The following is a 19121-nucleotide window of genomic DNA, read 5'->3' on the forward strand; positions in this document are numbered from 1 at the left end:
TTGACATTGCTTGCCCTTTGTCAGAGCAAAACTAAATTAATTCCTTTGTTTTTTCCTTTCTTCTCATTGCTCTGACCTTTTTCTTTTTAAAATATGTTTCCAACTTTTCACAAAACTAGTAAAAGTGTCTGCCTCAACCTTCACTTTTGCGATAACCTTCTGCACTAATGTCCCTTTATCTTAAAATTGAAAACCTCTTTTAATTAATCCCACAATTAGAGAAGATTATACTCCCTTACTCAGCCTGTCAAAAACCTTTAATCATTTCAATATAATTTTATTAAATTTCTTCCATTTCTATTCCAAAGAGGATCAAGCCAATATCCCAAGTTTCTCCTCACAACTATAGCTTTCCATCCTTTTGTTAAATCTATAATGTGCATGCTCATAGGCTTCAAGGTCCTTTTGACAACGGAATTATCTATGGAATAAATAATATTTCAAGAAAAAATGAGGCATTTTGTTAAGCACAAAGGTTGGAATCCCAATTTAGCAGAGCATCTTTAAAGTTTCAGGTTCAGCAGTCAGTGCAGTGGTGCATTAGAAAGTGTTGGCAGGTGTTAGTTACTTTTGTGACAGTTACAAGACGACTTTCAAAGGTTTCACATACTCAAAATTAATGTGTGCAAACACCAGCAGGATATCAATGGTGAGGTGGCAGAGGTAGCATTTAATGACTCACAAGCACACTTGAGAAGAAGTAAATAATAGTGGCAAGAAGGAAACTGCAGAACGAATGATCAAATGGCTGTCATAAATGACACAAAGTGAACCAAAGTGTAGTATCCAGTAGAATTTGATTCTGCATCATGATTCTGTAGCTTTTCTGAAGCATGTAAGACAAAAGTGCTGACCAAAACAGGTGGTTAGTGGGCCACTGAAAGAGCCATGTTTTGCTCCAGATAATAACAGTTCATTTCATTTGGCTGTTGTTCTCAGTTACCTAGGGGTACATAAGAACATAAAAGGGACATTGAGCTCCTTGAGTCTATTGCAGAGTTCTACTGAATTGTGGCTGGTACATACCTGAACATCATTTATGCACCTTTGTCCCATATCTGTTAATATTTTTGCCATGGAAGTGCAGTGAGACTGACCGCCCTTGATATCAAGGCTACATTCAACTGAGTGTGCCATCAAGGAGCACAAGCAAAACTGGAATCAATGGGTATCAGGGGCAAACTCTCAGCTGGTTAGCGTCATACTTGGCACATAGGAAGCTGGTTCTGATTGTTGGAGGTTTGTCTGGGACATCTTTGCAGGAGTTCCTCAGGGTAGTGTCCTAGGCCCAACAATCTTCAGCTGCTTCATCAATGAGCTTCCCTCCATCATAAGGTCAGAAATGGGATGTTTGCCGATAGTTGCACAATGTTCAGCACCATTTGCAACTCTTCAGGTACTGCAGCAGCCAGTGTTCAAATGCAAGGAGATCTGAAGAATATCAAGGCTCAACCATCTCCAATAAGAAAGATATTAATCACCGCCACTTGACATTCAATTATGTTACCCTCACTGAATCCCCCACTATCAGCATCCTGGGAGTTACCATTTATTAGAAACTCAACTGGGTTTGCCATATAAATACAATGGCCAGACGAGCAGGTCAGAAATACTGGGGCAAGTAACTCAATTGCTGACTCCTCAAAGCCTATCCATTATCGACAAGGCCCAAGTCAGGGATATGATGGAATATTCCCCACTAGTCTGGATGGGTACAGCTCCAACAACACTCAAGGAGCTTGACACCATCCAGAACAAAGCAGCTTGCTTGAATGGCACCACATCCATAAACATCCATTCCCTCCACGACTGACGTTCAGGAGCTGTAGTGTGTACTATTTGCAATATGCACTGCAGTAATTCACCAAAGTTCTTTAGACAGCATCTTCTAAACCCAAGACCACTTCTATCTAGAAGAACAAGGGGGATCAAATACGTGGAAACACCACTTCATGCAAGTTCTCTTCCAAGCCAATCACTATCCTGACTTGGAAATATATCTCTGTCCCTTCACTGTTGCTTGGTCAAATTCTGGAATTCCCTCTTAAGTACATTTTGGGTAACCTTCAGCATGTGGAATGCAACAGTTAAAGAAGGAATTCAACACCACGTTCTCAAGAGCAACTATGGATAGGCAATATAATATTGGCTAGCCAGCCAATGACTCAGGACACAAAAGTGAATAAAAAATGAACAAACTGTAATAACATCCCTCAGAGAAAAAGCTGAAAAACTGGCAAATGAGACAAATTGGTTCAAACCCTTTTTATTTACTTTAAAATGAAGGACAAGCAAATTTATATCTGAGTTTAACTCTACCTTTTAATTGTTTTTCCCTTTCAGAAGTCATGAATTTAAATTGGCCCAACACCCACAGCATTTTGGGGAGAGAAATTGAGTTATTCTTTGTGAGAAATTGGCTTCCTGTTTTCACTTCTAACCAGCTGAATTCTTATCTGAAGACCATCGGTGGAATCTTTTAATCCTGGACTTGGCAGGTTCTGAGACGGGCATGCAACCAAATTAGGCAGAATGGTGGCATCCCATAATCCTGTCACATTCCTGGATTCACCTGAATTAAATTCTGAATGGGAACGCTTGACTCAATCTTCCTCCCTGGCATCAGTTGAGGCCTTAAGGGATCAATTATTGGCCACCTGATAGTAAGTTAATTCAGTGTCGAAGAGTGTGGTGCTGGAAAAGCACAGCCAGTCAGGCAGCATCTGAGGAACAGGAGAATCGATGTTTTGGGCCTAAGTCCTTCATCAGGAATCCTGAAGAAGAACTTATGCCTGAAACGTTGATTCTCCCGCTCCTCGGATGCTGCCTGACTAGCTGTGCTTTTCCACTCTGACTCTGATCTCCAGCATCTGCAGTCATCACTTTCTCTTGGTAAGTTAATTCAGACAGGCTATCAGTTGGAATTGGAGGGGTTCCTCCATCTGAATTGATTTGGGTATGATTGAGGGACTGGATAGAGAGCAATATACAATAGACATTAGACAATAGGTGCAGGAGTAGGCCATTCTGCCCTTTGAGCCTGCACCACCATTCAATATGATCATGGCTAATCATCCTTAATCAGTATCCTGTTCCTGCCTTTTCTCCATAAACCTTGATTCCACTATCCTTGAGAGCTCTAACCAACTCTTTCTTAAATAAATCCAGAGACTGGGCCTCCATTGCCCTCTGGGGCAGAGCATTCCACACAGCCACCTCTCTCTGGGTGAAGAAGTTTCTCCTCATCTCTGTCCTAAATAGCCTACCCTTTATTTTTAATCTGTGTCCTCTGGTTCGGCACTCACCATCAGCGGAAACATGTTTCCTGCCTCCAGAGTGTTCAATCCTTTAATAATCTTATATGTCTCAATCAGATCCCTTCTCAGTCTTCTTAACTCAAGGGTAAATAAGACCAGTCGCTCTAGTCTGTCAGCGTAAGGTAGTCCCGCCATTCCAGGAATTGACCTCATGAACCTACATTCCCTCAATAGCCAGAATGTCTTTCCTCAAATTTGGAGACCAGAACTGCACACAATACTCCAGGTGTGGTCTCACCAGGGCCCTGTACAGCTGCAGAAGAACCTCTTTGCTTCTATACTCAATCCCTCTTGTTATGAAGGCCAGCATGCTATTAGCCTTCTTCACTACCTGCTGTACCTGCATGCTTACTTTCATTGACTGGTGTACAAGAACACCCAGATCTCTCTGTACTGCCCCTTTACCTAAATTAATTCCATTTAGGTAGTAATCTGCCTTCTTGTTCTTGCCACCAAAGTGGATAACCATACATTTATCCACATTAAACTGCATCTGACCACTCACCTAATCTTGTCCAGGTCACCCTGTAATCTCCTAATATCCTCCTCACATTTCACCCTGCCACCCAGCTTAGTATCATCAGCAAATTTGCTAATGATACTATTACTACCATCTTCTATATCATTAATATATATTGTAAAAAGCTGCGGTCCCAGCTCTGATCCCTGCGGTATCCCACTGGTCACTGCCTGCCATTCCGAAATGGAGCCATTTATCGCTACTCTTTGTTTCCTGTCAGCCAACCAACTTTCAATCCAAGTTAGTACTTTTTCCCCAATACCATACACCCTAATTTCACTCACTAACCTCCTATGTGGGATTTTATCAAAAGCTTTCTGAAAGTCCAGGTGCACTACATCCACTGGATCTCCCTTGTCCATCTTCAGAGTTACATCCTCAGAAAATTCCAGAAGATTAGTCAAGCATGATTTCCCCTTCATAAATGCATGCTGGCTCTGACCTATCCTGTTACTACTATCCAGATGTGTCGTAATTTCATCCTTTATGATAGACTCCAGCATCTTTCCCACCACTGAGGTCAGACTAGCTGGTCTATAATTTCCTGCTTTCTCTCTCGCTCTTTTCTTAAAAAGTGGTACAATATTAGCCACCCTCCAATCCGCAGGAACTGATCCCGAATCTATCGAATTCTGGAAAATAATCACCAATGCATCCACGATTTCTCGAGCCACCTCCTTCAGTACCCTGGGATGTAGACCATCAGGCCCCGGGGACTTAGCGACCTTCAGACCTGACAGTCTCTCCAACACCAATTCTTGGCAAATATAAATTCCCTTCAGTTCGGGTCCTTCAGCCTCTGTTACCTCAGGGAGATTGCTTGTGTCTTCCCCAGTGAACACAGATCTGAAGTACCAATTCAATTCTTCTGCCATTTCTTTGTCCCCCGTAATATATTCCCCTGTTTCAGTCTTCAAGGGCCCAATTTTAGTCTTAACCATTTTTTTGCCTTTCACATACCTAAAAAAGCTTTTACTATCCTCCTTTATATTTTTGGCCAGTTTACCTTCGTACCTCATTTTTTTCTCTGCGTATTTCCTTCTTAGTAATCCTCTGTTGTTCTTTAAAAGCTTCCCAGTCCTGCACCAGTTCCCCAGCCACACGTTCAAGTCCATTATCTCCCTGTTTCTGGCCTCACCAGCCCAAGGAACTGGAAGAAAACCGGAGATAACCACCCTGGACGTTCTGCTTTTCAGCCTTCTTCCTAGTTCTCCGAAGTCCCGCTGTAGTATGTTCCTCCTCTTCTTCCCGACATCATTTGTGCCGACATGTACCACCACCTCTGGCTCTTCACCTTCGTCCTTAAGGATTTCCTGCACTCTGTCTGTGATGTCTTTAACCCTGGCACCAGGAAGGCAACACACCATCCTTAAGTCCCGTCTGCTGCCACAAAAACCCCGGTCAGTTCCTCTCACAATGAAGTCCCCTATTACCACGGCTCTGTGCGATGTCCGACTCTTCCGCTCTGCCTCCACGCCAACCTTTGATTGACAGACCTGGCCGCTTCGCGGACTGGCAGTGTCATCTGTCTCTACTGTTTCCAAAAGATTCAACTTGTTCCTGACAGGTACTTCCCCGGGGTCTCTTGCACCTGTCTCCTCTCTGCCTTCCTCATCGTCTGCTCTCTTCTGCTCTCTTCTGGTATGGTCGATGTAATAACCTCGCTGAAGGTCTTGTCCAGAAAGATCTCGTTCTCTCGGATGACCCGAAGGTCCTCGAGTTCTTTCATCAGTGCTGCAATATGCTCTGTCAATAGCTGAATGTGCACACACTTTCCACACTTATACGAGCCAGACACACCAGAGTCGTTGACCTCCCACATCAAGCACGTAACACACTGAACCAGCTTGGCAGTCATGTCTTCACCCTCTTCAACTGTGGCGTAATCACTTCACTCAACCTCCTTGTCAAAGACTCCTGAGCTAAAGCCTCACTCTTCACTCCACAGGAACTTCCTTGGACCCTCTTTTTGGGGCAAGTCTGTGGACTTTTAATTTAGGTTAGAGGAGGCCCTACTTTGTAGGACCTGGGGTCTAGAACACACCCACTCAAATAACAATCACTTACCTTCCCGACCGGCTTTGCGCTCCGACTTCACTTCTGCCCAGCACCCGCCGCTCTCTGTTGCAAAAAGCAGGAGTGAAAGATGGTGACTGATGAAAGCAGTCCATTATAAACCCATTGACTCCCACAGCTAGCTGGAGTATACATCCTTGCACCCTGCTTCCTGTAAAGACTCTTCCATTCTCCCAATTCTTCTGTCTCAGTCCTCAGCTGGGTCTGCCCCATCTCCCCTCACTTTGGCTCTCACCTCACTCTTGCCTCCCACAACAGCAATCAGGTCCCCATTGTTCCTACTGACCATTCCACCAGCATTCACCATCCAGAGGATCATTAGCCGCCATTTCCACCACCTCCAATGAGATGTCACTGACAGACATATTCCCCTCCCCTCCCTTGTCAACCTTCCAGAGGGTCTATTGAATTCCTCCCTCTTCCGTATCCCAGGCCCCAAACACATCTTCCAGGTGAAGCCGCACTTTACCTACAGTTAACATAATCTAGTCTACTGCATATTCGCTGCTCACAATGTGGTCTCCTCTTTGTTGGGGAAACGAAGCGTAGACTGGGTGACTGCTTCACAGAACAACTGCATTCTGGCTGCAGAAAAGACCCAAGTTTCCAATTGCCTGCCATTTCAATATACCACCCTGTTCTCTGGCCAACATCTCTGTGTCAGTCTTGCTGCTGTGCTTTAGCACTGCTCAGCGCAAGGTGGAAGAACAGCAGCTCATTTTCCACTTGGGGACCCTGCAGTCCTCTGGACTCAATGTGAGTTCAATTACTTTAGGGGTTATGCTCTCCCATGTCCTTATCCAACTCCCCACTCATCACGCCTTGTTATCACAGTTTGCTATAACAAACAACCCATTGTTAGTGACTAACAGTCCTCATTTATAGCTATTCACACTTCTAGCCAGATCCTTATCTACTCCTTTGTCTGTCCAGCTGTTCTTTTCTCTCTTTGGGCTCTATCTCCCCCTGTCATTTACTCCTTACCCTCTCTCTCCACCTTTTCTTCTGCATATACAACAATGTTTTCCTAGCTACCATCAGTTCTGTGGAAGGATCACTCAATCTGAAATGTTAACTCTGATTTCTCTCCACAGATGCTGCCAGATCTTCTGACTTTTCCAGCAATTTCTGTTTGTTTCTGTTTTACAGCATCTGCAGTTCTTTCAGTTTTTGTTGTTGCTGAAAACCACCCCATTGCCCCTCTCTCTTTGTGTTTCCCAACCCCAGGACCACCTACATCCTCCACCAACTAAAAATCACTTGCCTGAAACCTCAGTCCTCAGAGTGTCGATCGTTTCCCCGGAAAGAATCATGGCCTTTTCAGTGGCGTTGCTAAGTGCAAAACCTATTCATCTCTGATTTGCTAACAGTTTGCATTGGGCGTCATTTCTGCTTCTGAAAACTTGATTTTGCAGCAAGTCTACTGCTGCCCTCCAAACTGCCTTATTAGCCTCACTCTACAAAGTCAGCTTTGGTGTCTCTTTTCAGCAAGTGAGCCAGACACCCAATGAAAACAGATGATCCCACCTAACATTCTTTCTTATAAATTTCCTCATGAGAAATAAAACTTTCTCTTTGACGCTCATCAAATCTCTATCAATTTAAACACCATAATTAGATTTCAGTTCAATCTTCTGAGGATTTATTCAACTTGTCCTCATAATGTAAACTTTTAAACTGAAATATTGTTCTTGCAATTCTGTACACTACTCAATTTAAGGTCAATCGATCTTTTCTTAGAAACAGTGTTTTGAAAAAAAACATACCTCTAATAGATTTAACTAAATTATTGTGTACCAACATTCACATTCCAATTCCATTAAGAGAAACATTTGATGAACCATGTATATATACCACACATCAGCTTTTAAATATTTGTGTTCAGTGATAGAGCTCTAAGTATGAATGGTAACATAACAAATAGTGTAATCATTAAACCTTAAACACCAGGGACACATCAGGTAAGTTTCTCTTCTTATTTACATTCTGATAAGGGGACTAGCAGGGATGGCAGTGCAGGAAGGGACACCATTAATGTCCCATCCAAGTACATCTACAGGAAGTGCACCCAACTCTCGCTTCTCCCACACTGCATTAGTGAACTGGAACAGGAGCTGGATGATCTTAGGATCATTCGGGAGGCAGAGGCTGCGACAGCTAAGAGTTACAGGGAAGTAAATTCTCTGAGGCACGAAGAAAGATGGGTAACTGTTCAAAGGGCAAAAATAAACCATCAGTGCAGGGATCCACTGTGGTCATTCCCCAGAAAAACCCTTTTGGATACTGTTGGATGGGGTGGGGGGGGCGGTGGTGTTGTGGAGTGGGGAAATGGGGAACACGACTTACCAGGTGCATGCAGAGTCTGTCCCTGTTGCACAGAAGGGAAGGAGCGAAAGGAGGAGAGTGTTACTCACTGGGGACTCGATAGTTCGAGGCTCAGATAGAAGGTTTGTTAGGAACGAATGAGACTCACAGTTGGTGTGTTGCCTCCCAGCTGCCAGGGTCCATGATATCTCAGATAGTGTCTTTGCGGCCCTGAAGGGTGAGGGTGACCAACCCTAAGTCATGGTCCACAAGGTACCAACGACATAGGTAGAAAAAGGGATAGGGATGCAAGCAGGATTTCAGGGAGCTAGGGTGGAAGCTGAGAACTAAAATAAAGAGAATTGTTATCTCTGGTTTGTTACCTGTGCCACGTGATAGCAAATTAAGGAATAGGGAGAGATATCAGTTGAACATGTGGCTGCAGAGATAATGCTGAAAGGAGGGTTTCAGGTATATGGATAACTTGGGCTCATTCTGGGGAAGGAGGAACCTTTACGAGCAAGATGGTCTTCACTTGAACCAGAGGGGTAATAATATCCTGGGTGGGAAATTTGCTGGTGCTGTTCAGGTTGGTTTAAACTAGCTCAGCAGGGGGATGGGAACCTGAGGTGTAGTTCCAATGCACAAGAGGATGAAAGTTGGGAGGGCAGGAAAAGGATTTCATGGTCATAGGAGTGTGCTGACAGACAGCAAGCTGGTTTGAAGTATGTTTACTTCAACACCAGAAGTATCCAAAATAAGGTAGGTGAGCTTGCAGCATGGATAACTACCTGGAACTTCAATGTTGTGGCCATTTCGGAGACATGGATACTGCAGGGTCAAGAATGGATGTTGCAGGTTCCAGGGTTTAGATCTTTCGTTAAGAACAAGCAAGGCGGTAAAAGAGGGGGAGGTGTGGCCTTGTTAGTCAATGACAGTATAACAGTGGCTGAAAGAACTTTTGATGAGGACTCATCTACTGAGGTGGTATGGGCTGAGGTTAGAAACAGGAGAGGAGAGGTCACACTCCTGGAGTTTTTTTTTAATAGCCTCCAGGGATGTAGAGGAGAGGATCGGCAAAATAATCTTGGGTAGGAGTGAAAGCACCAAGGTGGTCATTATGGGGGACTTCAACTTCCCCAACGTTGACTGGAAATGCTATAACTCCAGTATGTCAGATGGATCAGTTGTTGTCCAATGTGTGCAGGAGAGTTTCCTGACACAGTGTATCAAAGGGACGACAAGAGGGGAGGCCATACTGGATCTGGTGCTTGGTAATGAACCAGGCCAGGCGTTTGATTTAGTGTTAGTGAGAACTTTGGAGAGGGTGACCATAATTCAGTTACGTTTAGTTTAGCGATGGAAAGGGATAGGTACATGCCACAAGGCAAGAGTTATAAATTTGGATCCCTTAAACCAGTTCCAAATTTCCCCTGCATTTTCCTCCCCATTCTATGCCTCCAAAGTCTTGCCTAATTGCATTATACTTACCCTTCCCCCATCTATAACTCTTGCCTTGTGGCATGTACCTATCCCTTTCCATCGCGAAACTAAACATAACCGAATTATGGTCACCCTCTCCAAAGTTCTCACTAATACTGTGTGTCATTGATCGGTATGTCCCTGTCATAGTAAACCATGGTTAATTAAAGAAGTTGCATCTCTTGTTAAGTGGACGAAGGAGGCTTATGTGATGTTGAGGCGAGATGGTTTAGATGAGGCAATGGAGAGTTATAGAATAGCTAGGAAGGATTTAAAGAGAGAGTTAAGAAAAGCAAGGAGATGACATGTGCAGTCTTTAGCAGGTAAAATAAAGGAGAACCCTAATGCTTTCTATTGGGGTTTGTGAGGAATAAAAGGATGACTAGTGTAGGAATAGGGTCCATCAAAGACAGTTGGAAAGTTTTGTGTAGATGCTGAATGAATATTTCTCATCTGTTTTCACTCAGGAAGAGGAGAATATTGTAGAGGAGGAGAATGAGATATGGAATATTAGACTAGAAAAGATCAAGGTTAGTAAGGAGGAAGTGTTATCAATTCTAGAAGATGTGAAGTTAGATAAGTCCCCTGGGCCAGATGGGATTTATCCGAGGATTCTCTGGAAAGCTAGGGAGGAGATGTTGGAGCCTTTGGCCTTGATCTTTGAGTCATCATTGTTTAGTACCAGAGGACTGAAGAATTGCATATATTGTGCCCTTGTTCAAGAAGGGCAGCAGAGATGACCCAGTTAATTATAGACCAGTGAACCTTACGTCTGTTGTAGGAAAAGTTTTGGAAAGGATTATAAGAGATTGAATTTATGATCATCTAGTAAGCAACAATTTGATGGCAGATAGTCAACATGGTTTCGTCAAGGGCAGGTCATGTCTCTCAAACCTCATTGTGTTTTTTGAGAAGGTGACCAAGCATGTGGTTGAGGATAGGGCAGTTGACGTGGTTTACATAGAATTCAATAAAATCTTTGATAAGGTTCCACTTGGTAGGCTGTTGGAGAAAATGCAGACCCATGGGATTGAGGGTGATTTAGCAGTTTGGATTAAAAACTGGTTTTCTGTAAGAAGGCAACAAGTGGTGGTTGATGGAAAATATTCAGCCTGGAGTGGTGTACCACAGGGATCTGTTTTGGGACCACTGCTGTTTGTCATTGTTATAAATGACTTTGACGCGGGAATAGGTGGATGTGTTCGTAAGTTTACAGGTGACACTAAAGTCAGTGGAGTAGTGGACAGTGTGGAAGAACATTGCAGGTTGCAGGGGGACTTGGATAAACTGCAAAATTGGGCTGACAGGTGGTAAATGAAGTTCAATGTTGATGACTGTGAGGTGATTCACTTTGGGAAGAATAACAGGAAGGCTGAATACTGAGTCAATAGAAAGATTCTTGGCAGTGTGGATGTACAGAAGGATTGTGTGTCCATGTATGTAGATCCCTGAAAGTCACCACACAGGTTGATCGTGCTGTTAAGAAGACATATGGTGTGTTAGGTTTTATTAGTAGAGGGATTGAGTTCTGGAACCGTAATGTCATGCTGCAACTGTACAAAACACTAGTGCAATCGCACTTGGAATATTGTGTACATTTCTGGTCGCCCATTACAGGAAGGATATGGAAGCATTGGAAAAGGTGCAGAGGACACTACCAGGATGTTGCTTGGTCTTATGAGGAAAGGTCTTATGAGGAAAGGCTCAAGGACTTGGGTCTGTTCCCATTGGAGAGAAGAAGGTGAAGAGGGGGTTTGATAGATACATACATACAAGATGATAGAGGATTAGATAGGGTAGACAGTGGGAATCTTTTTCCTAGGATGATGATGTCATCTTGTACGAGGTGGCATAACCAGAAATTGAGGGGTGACAGATTTAAGACAGATGTCAGAGGCAGGTTCTTTACTCAGAGAGTGGTAAGGGTGTGGAATGCCCTGCCTGCTAATGTAGTTAGCTCAGCCACATTAGGGACATTTAAACACTCCTTGGATAAGCACATGGATGATGGGATAGTGTAGGGAATGGTCTTAAATTAGTTCACAGTTTGGCGCAACACCGAGGGCCGACGGCCTACCCTGCGCTGTATTGTTCTATATTCTATGTTCTGTAGGTTCAAGTAACTAGAGGTTTGACTAGCATACTCTGCTTTCAGTGTTTTCATTTTATCCATATTTGGGATTTATTAAAAACAACTTTTATCATTCAGGTCACCTTAATTTTTTAGCCTTGCACAGGATTCTGCAGTGGGCACCTAGATACCGCAAGGCTCTCTGACCCGTGTTAATAGATTCTGTGCTGCTAAAGGCTTTTAAATGCTTAACTTCTTGACTGTTTTTCAGGTCTTAGCGGATAAATATGCAGCACTTTTCGAGACATTAATGGAAAAGAAGCTGCCGTTATGAGCAAGTAAAACATGTCATCTAAACGATAATTCCCAAGATACATGGTATTAATATCAATTGCACAAATATTTTAACATCCTGGAATTAAAGCAACAGAAGGTCCTGTAAAAACCAAAAAAAACCTTAATCCCTTTAAGAGATTCATTGCATCCAAAATTTCACTTGTATCCACTGTGCTTCCATGTAAATGTCAGGCTACTTTAAAGGTGAAGGAAGATTGGCAGGAAGTCCCCTGGGAGACCACGGCTGCCCTCTCACTCAAATGAATCACAAGTTTCTGCAAGTCACTTATAGAAGCTAAGTACAGCAATGTCAGGTAAATGCCAGGTGTGGAGGTGAAAGGCAGATCAGGAAAGAGTAATTTCAATGTACAGAGGGGAAGAGAGGGGAATGGAAGAAGAGGATTATCAGTCGGAATCAGAAAGAGGAAAGTCATACTGATTTGTATTTGGGAAAGAAAAATGTCAGCAAGAAATGGAAGTGCATTAGCAGCAAGAATGTGCCAACACATTTCCGCGTTCAGCTACAATGTTTCTGCAATTGCAGCATCCATACATAATTGCCCTGTCCACTGCGATTCAAAAATATGGGTTGTATTTGGGATGTTTTATGCCTGTTTATAAGCATTAACTGGCATAAACCATTCCAATCCAGATATAGTATGGCCTATGGCTAGTTTAGCCATAATTTAAATGCTGTTGATCCCACTATTCATGAGGCCTATTAATTCATTTAGGCACCTCTTGCAAAAGAGACAATGAGCCCCTCGAATAACTTGATGAGAGATCGAGCCTCTGTTGAAGCATTTCTTGGCACAATTCTTCAGTAGGTCACATAAGGGTCAGTAGTCATTATTCAAATAAAACCATCTTGTAGAGAAAGGTAAAAAGATGTGCTCCCTCTAACTCTGTAGTCCGACCCATCGACCCCACTTACCCACCTGTTACCATCACTGAATCCCTTACAATGAACACCCTGAGAGTTACCATTAACCAGAAACTCACCTGGACTTGCCACATAAGCACAGTGGCTACAAGAGCAGTTCAGCGACTAGGAATACTACGGCACGTAATTCACCTCCTGACTCCTGAAAGCCTGTCTACCATCTACAAGGCACGTGATGGAATATTCCCTACTTGCCTGAATGGGTGCAGTTCCAACAACACTTAAGAAGCTTGACACCATCCAGGCCAAAGCAGCCTATTTGATTTACATTATATCCATTCCCTCCCAATACCGATGCTCAGTAGCAGTCGTGTGTACTGTCTACGAGATGCACTGCAGAAATTTGCCACAGATCCCAGACAGCACCTTCCAAACCCGCGACTATTTCCATCTAGAAGGACAAGGGCAGCAGATACAAATGGAACACCACCACCTTCAAGTTCCTCTCCAAGCCACTCAACATCCTGACTTGGATATATACTGCTGTTCCTTCACTGTTACTGGTTCAAAATCCTGGAGTTCCCTCCCTAATGATGCAGAGTTCAAGAAGGCAGCTCACCACCACATTCTCAAGGACAACTAGGGATGGACAATAAATTCTGGCCAGCCAGCAATGCCCACATCCTAGAAAATGAACTTAAAAACCCTCCTGTTATAACTTACTTGCAGCTTACTGTGAGAAAGGTTTGTTGTTCGAAGTATGATCCTGGACAAAGGCCGATTGCCTTTATGCGGATATAGCAAGTACCAGCAACCTGGCCTGAAGTATTTAGATGTGGTCTGAGGTAAACCTCAGTGCAGGCTATGGGTCTTCTTGTATGGTTGTCTGCTGACCAGACTAATTTCTCTCACAACAATACCTGAATTATTTTTAATCAACCTTATAAGATCATAAGACATAGATCAGAAATTAGGCCATTCAGCCCATCAAGTCTGCTCTGCCATTAAATTATGACTGTTGTGTTTCTCAACTGCATTCTCCCACTTTCTCCCCATAACCCTTGAACCCCTTGATACAAGAACCTATCTATCTCAGTTTTTAACATACTCACTGACCTGGCCTCCATAGCCTTCTGTGGCAATGAATTCCATAGATTCACCACTCTCTGGCTGAAGAAGTTACTCTCCGTTCTAAAAGGTCTTCACTTTGCTCTAAGGCTCTGCCCTCGAGTCCCAGTCTTTCCACCAATGGAAACATCTTCCCAACTTCTACTCTGTCGAGGCCATTCAGTATTCTGTTTGTTTCAATTAGATCGCCCCTCACCCATCTAAACTCCATCGAGTATAAACCCAAAGTCCCAAACATTCCTCGAATGTTAAGCTTTTCATTCCTGGGACCATTCTCATGAACCTCCTCTGAACACACTCCAAAGCCAGTACATCCTTCCTGAGATATAGGGCCCAAAACTGCACACAATACTCCAAATGTGGTCTGACCAGAGCCTTATCAAGCCTCAGAAGTACATCCCTGCTTTTATATTCAAGTCCTCTCAAAATAAATACTATTATTGCATTGGCCTTCCGAACTACTGACTCAACCTGCAAGTTTAACTGCAGAGAATCCTGGACTGGAACTCCCACGTCTCTTTGCACTTCAGACTTCTGAACTTTCTCCCCATTTATAAAATAACCGATGCCTTGATTCTCTCTCCCAAATTGCATGACCTCACACTTTCCCAGGTCGTTCTCTATCTGCTACTTCTTTGCCCACTCTCCTAACCTGTCCAAATCCTTCTGCAGCCTCCCCGTCTCCTCAATGCTACCTATCCCTCTACCTATTTTTGTACCATCTGTAGACTTAGCCAGAATTCCCTCAATTCATTCATCTAGATCATTAAGGTATAAAGTAAAAGGTTTTGGTCTCAACACTGAGCCTTGTGGAACACCACTTGTCACCAGCTGCCACCAGGACCCTTTTATCCCCACTCTCTGCTTTCTGCCAGACAGCCAAGCTTCTGTCCATGCTGGCATCTTGCCTCTAGCACCATGGATTCTTATCTTACTCAGTAGTCTCTTTTGCAGCACCTGGTCAAAGGCCTTTTTGAAGTCCAGGTGGAAACATCCATTGGTTCTCCTTGGTCCAACCTGCCCGTTACTTCCTCAAAGAAGTCTAACAGATTTGTTAGGCATGACCACCCCTTGAAGAAATCATGCTGACTTTTCCCTATTTCACCATATAGTTCTAAGTGTGCACAATAGATTCCAGGATCTTACTCACAACTGAAATTAGGCCAATCGGTCTGTAAATTTCCATCTTTTGCCTTTTTAAATGGGAGAGCCACGTTCACGATTTTCCAGATCTCTGGGATCCACCCTGACTCTAGCAATTCCTGAAAGGTCACCACTAATGCCTCCACTATTGTTTCAGCTATCTCCCTGAGAACTCTGCAGTGTAGTCCATCTGGTCCAGGTGATTTATCCACCTTCAGGCCATTCAACTTTTCTAGCACCTTCTCCCTCGCGATGGCCACCATACTCACCTGTGCCCCCTCATTCTCTTGAATGTTTGGAATATTGCTCATGTCTTCCACCATGAAGACTGATGCAAAGTAATTGTTTCGTTCATCAACCATTTCCTTGTTCCCCACTACTATCTCTCCAACAACATTTCCGAGTGGTCCAATATCCATTTTTGCCTCTCTTTTGCCCTTTATATACCAAAAGAAACTCTTACAGTCTTCATTTATGTTACTGGCTGGCTTACCCTCATATTCAATCTTCTTCCTCCTGTTCAGACATCTTATGGCACACCTCAATAGCAAGGGGGACTTGAACCAAAACTTTCTGTCCAGAGGCACTATCAATGCACCATAAGAGTCTAAAGTCAGGAACAAAGAAAGATTGTCAACAGAATTTGAACACACTCAAGTAGATCTCAATGGATGGCAGATGCAATCAGTAATCTATTATGGCCTGAAATTGAACTCAGCTGAACTGTTCAGAGTGTATTCAAATCATGTTGACAACGTTTCTCTTTGTTCCTAACTTTTGACTCTTATGGAACAGTGAATACTGCCTCTGGACAGAAGATTTTGGTTCAAGCCCTCCTTCCACAGAGGTGTGCCATAAGATGTCTGAACTGGTTGATTAAAAATAATTCAATGTTCTAAATAGATGCAAGCTTTAGACACCAGTGTCCTGAATTGCATTAGGAGATGTGCATGAGTAACCAATTTTGTCTTTCTTCAGGCAATTGAATGATACTTTGGTTCAATGCTTGAACTATGTTCACAACGCATTATTAGAAACTATGTCCATTAATTTTTGTTGGTTAATAAAATATTGCAAGAAAAAATGTGTTTCCAGGACTAAATTGGCAATCAGCATACGCTTTCAATTGGCCATTGAGTTTAATTACAGTGCAGATGATAAAGAGACAGTTGTTATTTTGTAACCAGTGGTATGGACCTAATTAAGGTACAGAAATGATTCATTTCAATGATGAAAAAAAACCCTTCTGTTTTCATTTTGTGAAACATATCTGCTGCTGTTTACTGCTATAAATGTTTGCTTGATAATATATTGTATTCATCTCAGTTATCAAATATTAACAATTCTGACCCATCGAAGAGATATACTTTCTTTCATTATTATTTATTGTGTTGTTTTAGTACCCTGTATTTGTGAAAAATGTTCACTGTATTCTGGCTGTGGGGATTAAATAGTCAATTTTTCATTAGTAGCCAGCATGCAGCACACACATTTTATTCTGAAATGGCGGAGGGGAAGCAAAGAGATAAAGTGCCCACTTTTATAGAAGTATAATATCAAATAAAGTTATGGCTACCTTAAGGCTTCATCTAGATGCCGAGGATAATTTTGGTCAAAGTAGAAGGATGATGTTGAGTGTTCATAAACAAAAAAAACTTGCCATTGCTTTTTACAGTTTGTTTTGCCTTTTGTTTCCAAATATGATGCTTTTCATGATTTTTGGTTATTTTTTTTATTTAATTGTGTATTTTTTTCATCTTGCTACATTCTGCTGGTTGCTTTCAGTTCTTCCATTCTGTTTTGTTCAACTCCTGCTCATCTGGATTTCAACACAAAATCCAATCTGACACGACAGGTCTTGAAGGACTGCTCCACTTTCAAAAGTGCTGCCATTCCAGTGAGATTTTAAATTGAGATCCCCTCCTATTGTCGCAACTAAATGTAAAAGATCTTACCTCAATATTTTGAAGAAGACAGGGTAGTTCTCTGAATATCCTGGCTAATATTTTATCCCACAACAAACATCACAAAACACAGGACCCTCATCATTCTTCACATTCTCTATATAGGGCCTTTCTTGTGTTAGTTAGCTGCCATAACATATTGACGAAATAACTGTGATCATGCCTACTCCAGATACTTGTTGCTGTAACTTTTTTTTAACATATGGTCAAAAACTAGTTTTATTGTCGTTTGTAATGTTTTACTAAATATCCATAATTTACTCTTATTCTGATACATTGTCTGATGATATCTAGTCAGCTATTGTCGATACACCAGCTTTGAAATTATGTGATATCATGCCTATTATACAAGCCTAAAACAGGCTCATAAACAGCTAATATGGCAAGCAGCATGTGTCGCCTGAGGTATTTGTTCTGAAGAGGTTAATGTTCATGTTACATCAGTTCCACCCTTGTAAAAAAAGAACATTTCAAGAATAACCAAGTCTAAGTATAACAAAACCTTCAGCCCTTAAAGCCTTTCAACTTTTATAAAAAATAGAGCATTTCATTAAAAATAGTTATTTGAAACGGGGTTCTCCCAGGCCAGAACCATCCCAAAGCAATTGCCCCAAGTTCACTTCCTAATCACTCCATTCACCCTTCTTGCCCCTAATCTTCCCTTGTTCATTTCTAATCTCCCAACCAAGTCTCTACCTGTGGGACCATTGCCAGGGAGGAACTGTCAAACTTAGCTCTAACCAGTAAGGTTCTTCCATATGCCATGCAGCCATCTGCAGTTCACTGATATGGCTTCAGGATTCTAATTCCTCTTCTTATTTCAAGTCAGGAAATGAATCAATGTGCCAGTGTCTATTACTTTCTGCCAATTACTTTTTATCTCCACCTTGGAGCTTTGTATTTCAAAACATAGAGAATTTGGTCAATTTAATTATTCATTCTTCTTCATTGTTGGCCCTCATTTCAAATAGTTGAAATATAAATCTAGGGAGGTTTTATTGCAACTATAAAAGATGCTGTTGAAACCACCTCTGCAGTTTTAGTCCACTTATTTAGGAAAGATACTGTTTCATCTTAAACAAATCAGAGTAGGTTCTCTTGGATGGAGGGATCGTCTAATGGTGAAAGGTAAAAAAAAACGTTTGGACTGTACTCCCTGGAATTTAGTAGAATGAGATCTTATTGAAATATATAGAATTCTTAAAGGGCTTGACATGCGAAGTGTTGAGAGGATTTTTGTTACTCATTCACGGGATGTGGACATCACTGACTAGGCCAGCATTTATTGCACATCCCTAATTATCCTGAGAACTGTTAAAAGTCAACCACATTGCTTTGGTTTTGGAGTCACACGTAGGCCTGACCAGGTAATGAACCAGATTTTTTTTTTCCTGACAATCGTTTTATGGTCATCATTTGACCTTTAATTCAAATTCCACCATATGCTGGGCTGGTGGAATTTGAACCCCTGTCCCCAGAACATTACTAGCTCTCTGAATTAACAGTCTCACGTTAATATCACAAGGCAATCATGTCCACTTCAGTTTCCCCTCACAGGGGAGTCAAGGACCATTGGTGCTTGGCCCACTATTGTTTGTTATTTATAGAAATCATTTTGATGAGAATTTGGGAGGCATGATTAGAAAGGTTGCGGTTGTCAATAAAATTGATGGTATAGTGAATAGTGAGGAGGTTTATCTAAGATTAGAAAAGGATCTTGATCAATTGGGACAATGGGCTGAGGAGTGGCAGATAGAGTTTATTTTGGATAATGTAAGATGAACAAGGGCAGGACTTATACAATTAAAAGTAGGGCCTTGGGTAGTGTTGTAGAACAGAGACATCAAAGGGAACAGGTAATAGTTCTTTGACTTTGTGATAGATGTAGACAGGGTGC

Source organism: Chiloscyllium plagiosum, unplaced genomic scaffold, assembly GCF_037043375.1.
Source record: "Chiloscyllium plagiosum isolate Xiang-an unplaced genomic scaffold, Cpla_swu_hap1 HiC_scaffold_36, whole genome shotgun sequence".
In the NCBI taxonomy this organism is placed as follows: domain Eukaryota; kingdom Metazoa; phylum Chordata; class Chondrichthyes; order Orectolobiformes; family Hemiscylliidae; genus Chiloscyllium; species Chiloscyllium plagiosum.